The sequence below is a fragment of the Procambarus clarkii genome, chromosome 6, assembly GCF_040958095.1.
Source record: "Procambarus clarkii isolate CNS0578487 chromosome 6, FALCON_Pclarkii_2.0, whole genome shotgun sequence".
In the NCBI taxonomy this organism is placed as follows: Eukaryota; Metazoa; Arthropoda; class Malacostraca; order Decapoda; family Cambaridae; genus Procambarus; species Procambarus clarkii.
In genome coordinates, this window is record NC_091155.1 from 40366712 (window position 1) to 40372469 (window position 5758).

A 5758-nucleotide genomic window follows, 5' to 3' on the forward strand; every position below is an offset into this window, starting at 1 on the left:
TATATATATATATATATATATATATATATATATATATATATATATATATATATATATATATATATATATATATATATATATATATATATATATATATATATATATATATATATATATATATATATATATATATATATATATATATATATATATATATATATATATATATATATATATATATATATATATATATATATATATATATATATATATATATATATATATATATATATATATATATATATATATATATATATATATATATATATATATATATATATATATATATATATATATATATATATATATATATATATATATATATATATATATATATATATATATATATATATATATATATATATATATATATATATATATATATATATATATATATATATATATATATATATATATATATATATATATATATATATATATATATATATATATATATATATATATATATATATATATATATATATATATATATATATATATATATATATATATATATATATATATATATATATATATATATATATATATATATATATATATATATATATATATATATATATATATATATATATATATATATATATATATATATATATATATATATATATATATATATATATATATATATATATATATATATATATATATATATATATATATATATATATATATGCATGCAAAGTAGTGCATTCACCATGGGAGCAATGTTTCCTTCAGAAAGTATATAAACGTGTACCATTATATTTTAATAAATAAATTGCAAGCGTATTCTTTAATTACAAAAATGAGGAAAACATAAGAGTTAAATGTAGAAAACCAGTTACAAACAAAAATAAGAAGTAGGAAAAATAAAGTGTGGCACCAGAAAGAACACTGGAACGCCAAGGTGAGCGTCGCCGCAATTATCACAACACGGGACGGTGAGTGTCCGGACATGAGTATAAAACCTTCCCACAAACTGCACCTATCATAAAGAAGAAGCCCACCATTGACCTTAAAGTGCTCACATCAAGTCTAACTCTACAACAGCCTAAGAAACAACACTCAAGCCTTGCCTAAGCCTCAACATTGACGTCCCACGTGAGGCGTCACCCAGCATCACCACTCATGCAGTCATCCGAGGAGAAAACCTTTCCACAAACTGCACCTATCATAAAGAAGATGAAGACTCACCAGTGTCCAGAGTGTGGGAAGGTATTTAATCGTCTTATACATATGAAGACTCACATGTTAATGCATTCGGGTGAAAAACCTCATAAGTGTTCAGAGTGTGGGAAGGTATTTACTCGTCTTGATCATATGAAGACTCACATGTTAGTGCATTCGGGGGAAAAACCTCATAAGTGTCCAGAGTGTGGGAAGGTATTTACTCGTCTTGATCATATGAAGACTCACATGTTAGTGCATTCGGGGGAAAAACCTCATATGTGTCGAGAGTGTGGGAAGAGGTTCAGTCAGCTTGGACATAGGAAGACTCACATGTTAGTGCATTCGGGTGAAAAACCTCATAAGTGTCCAGAGTGTGGGAAGAGGTTCGGACACCTTAAAAGTATGAAGACTCACATGACGATGCACAGTGATGAAAGACCATTTGAGTGTGATGAGTGTGGCAAAAGGTTTAGAAATCGTGGATCTATAATAAGTCACATGTTAGTACATACAGAAGAAAGGCCTTTTGAGTGTGATAAATGTGGCAGATTATATAAGTCACGTAGAGGCATAAAAGCACACATGTTAGTGCATTTGAATGATAAACCTTCATGAGTGTCCAGAATTTTGGAAGAGATTCAGTCATCTTTGTAGTATGAAAACTCACAAGACGGTGCATTTGGGTGATAGGTTGAACATTTTGAGTGTGAGAGATAAATCAGAAAATGTTTTAAGTATATTGTAAAATAAAGCACATATTAGTTCATTAACTTATAATACCATTTTTCCAATTTTAAAATTGTTGGAAATTGTAAACTTTATCAGGAAAATATCTTGCACTCTCCATAGCTTCAACCATTATTTCATTATATATTTTTATACTGTTTTAGCTTACCCAATTCCATATACTGTATTCAAAAACATGGTGTTGCTACTTCACTGTAACTTGTTTCTCACTCTCCAACCCCTGCCCTATTTTCCTTTCTGTCATCATGATTGTGTATCTACAACTGGTACCAATTGTCTTCTTTGATATCTGTGTACCTCATAGCTTCCGTTCCACTTTCTTCTCTGCCACAGAAGAAACGTGGCAATATTTCACAGCCACAGTGCTGGCATTGGCAGTGCCATCACTGCCACCACAGTTGAAGGCTTGAAAGCAAGCCAAAAGCACTCTAGTTGATTTGTTAACTTTTAACTGTGGTTTTATATATATACTATTGTACTATTTTTATTAAATATTAAAATAATTTTTTTATTTTGCTTAATGACCGAGATATATAAATCATTAACAAATATATATTAGACTGGAATTTATTTCAGCTAAACCTCTTCATTTATATTTGCATCAGATATTTTTAGTAGTCTGACCTATCCACAGTAGTTATAGTGATCTAACCCTTGCATTATTGTGTGCATTAAGATAGATACTGATAAAAGGCTAACCTTAGTTCAGTAGTCATATTAGCCTGACTGGCATTTATTATTTTCTTAGTTGGAAAAATATATTTTCTCTATCCCAACGATATTTAGTAATATATATTACTCAGCTGTTAAATAAATATTTGCCAGACTGAAATATTTATGTTATAGCAGTTATATTATCCTAACTCTGGTAATTATATTATCTTGCCTGGCAATTGTATTAATCAGACTTGCAATTACTGGGTATATTACATGTATCCAGACTGATAATTACATTAGCTTGACTATCAATTATACTATCCTGACTGAATTATGTGAGCATAACTCCGGCAATTATATTAGCCTGAATGCGACAATTATAATAGCCTGACTGACAATTATATTAACCTGCAATAATATTATACTGATTTGCAATTATATTACATATATCCTGACTGAGAATTGCATTAGCTTGACTGGCAATTATATTATCCTGACTCAATTAAATGAGTCTGGCAATTATATTATCCCCCTGAGTAGCAGTTATATTATCTTAACTAGCAGTAATATTAGCCTGACTGGCAATTATATTAGCCTGACACTGGCAGCTACATTAGCGTGCTGGTAAATATATTATCCTGACACAATTATATTAGAATACTGGCAATTATATTATCTTATCTGACAATAATATTAGCCTGTCTCCGCCACTTGTATTAACCCATTTTATAAAGTGGCATTTTTCATTTATAGTATATTACCATGACTAGAATTAAATTTTTTTTGGAGTATTTCATTGAATATAGTTAGCCTAGGCTTAATTACTGGTAGTATTTACATCAATTCAATTTCTTTCTTTATTATGCACCCCATACCCATCCCGTGGACGGTGGTGTAAAGGATTACAGAGGCACATAATCGGTTCAGGAACTAAACCCTCTAGTTCGTTTAGCTAAGCAAATAACAATGTTTGACGCTAGTTACAAAATTGTAAATGTTGTATATTTACATCAGTTGTCTATATTTGCATTATTCTCAATATCTTTGATTAATAAGTATTTCTAACTATAAATTACAGTGTAATGATTATTAATTTGTAGATATAAGTCTACATTTAATCATTGCATAATTGGTATGTATGATTATTATAGGCCTGTTTTACCAGGTATAGCAGTAGCCTTTATGGCAGGGGTGGCCAGACTTGCTTACTGTAAGAGCTGCAAATGATAAACCTTAGATGTTTGAGAGCTGCAGGAGAACCATTTGAGAGCCACAGCTTCCTTACTGAATAATGTCAACAGTGTCTGCTGGCTATTATTGATGATTTTAACTCATTTAACTTATTTTTCCTTAAGTCTGATTTAGGTGGATAATCATACGAAAAGTTTTTGTGATTGGGTTCATACTGGCGTTTCAAGTTCCTGGCTTTGTAATGACTGAATGGCACTTGGCAAACAAGACACAAAGGTTTACCTCCTTTAACTGTTAATGCAAACTTTGTTCCACAAGTATCGGAACTTTTTATATAGTCGTGCATTTCTTGCCCTGGATTCGGGTAGAAACTTCTAGAATATTCACATTCTCAAGAATTTTTTACTAACCACATATTAAAGGTCAAAGAGCTATGGTTTTTGCCGCCCTGTGGCCAAACCACGGCTTGCAATTTGTCTTCTAGGCAAAACAAAACAATATAGGTTATTGGTAACATTATTGGTAACAATGGGATAATTAAGTTGAGGCACTAATAGGGTCAGTTTGTTAGATCACACAGGGAGAGGAATTTATTGAGGTTATCCTCGTGTGATAATACAGTGTTGTTTCAGGACCAATAAAAGCACCAACAATGCTCTTATAAATGTGCCTAAATTATTACATGCAGTACTTAACAAAAATGAGCTCCCCATTGGTTTGTTTGTTGACTTAAGCTAGGGTTTTGACACTGTTAACCACAATAACCTTCTGAAACTCCAACACTATGGAGTTGGAGGTCGCTCCCTTCAGTACTTGCAATCTTATCTCTGTCAGCAGTATATTTCAGTGAACGCTGCTACTTCTCCCACTTTGTCAATTAACGTTGGCATTCTGCAGGGGTAGCATACTTGGTCCACTCATTTTTCTCATATATCTTCCAAATACCTTCATGTTTTCTCTTCAGCACATGAAGAAGAAACAATCTTCATATTTTCTCACAGGCTAACCCACTTATTCTAAATGACACGGTGCACACTGAACAAAATGAAGTCCGTTAAATTGACTGTTAACAAACTTACCCTTAACATTGACAAAGCGTTTTACATTTTTGTTTGGTAAGAAGTTCAACAATCAGATTAATCTTAAGACTATGATGACCAAACCACACACCCGAAGATGAGACGACAACATCCCGGTTCGTCTTGGATCATTATCACAATCGATTTGATAATGGTCTAGGACGAACCAAAATGTCGTCATCTCCTCATCTTCCGGTGTGTGGTTTGGTCATCTTCCCATCATTTTTATGGGTAATGTTAACATTGTCTATCTGAAGTTGAATCTGATTTGATAATTTACTACCAAATAATCTGTGGAAGATCTTTTCTATGTTTAGTGTAAGTTTATTGGTTGACATCCATGAGTGGACTTTTTTAATTCACTGTTGACAATATTATTTAGTGTGTGGGGGTAGGGTGAGAATAGATAATGGTAGTATCGTCTGCAAATAGTATAGGTTTAAGAATGCTAGAAACATTTGGCACATCATTGATGTATATAAGAAATAGGAGAGTTCCCAAGATGCTGCCCTGTGGCACCCCTATGTTCAAGTGAGTAAAGTAAGGACGGTTATGCTATTGATGACCACATGTACATGTCTGTCACTGAGATAGGAATGTATATAGTCCAGAGCAATATAGTCTACCTCTTAAGAAGTAGAACAGCTTGTTGACAGAGCCCAAGTGCTCTTGTCAACAAGAATTAGGACAGCTGCCTGTGAAATTTGTAGTAACATGTGTCTGGGTCTCTGGGATTTTTCTGGCAAGGTTTGTACCAATTGATGAAAAGAAGCTATTGAATTCAGTTGCAATATCTAAGTCTGTTACAAGTGTGTAACCATCATTGGAGAGCTTTATCTGCTTGTTATGTGATTGTTGTTTAGACTCTAGGATGTTAGAGATGGCTTTCCATGTACTTTTCATATTTCACTACG

General features: G+C 31.7%; 1 pseudogene; it reads left to right on the forward strand.

Annotated features, from left to right (window-relative positions):
• The first annotated feature begins 1128 nt into the window (after window positions 1-1128).
• LOC138356072 (zinc finger protein 83 pseudogene) lies at window positions 1129-1785 on the forward strand (annotated as a pseudogene).
• The last annotated feature ends 3973 nt before the right edge of the window (window positions 1786-5758 follow it).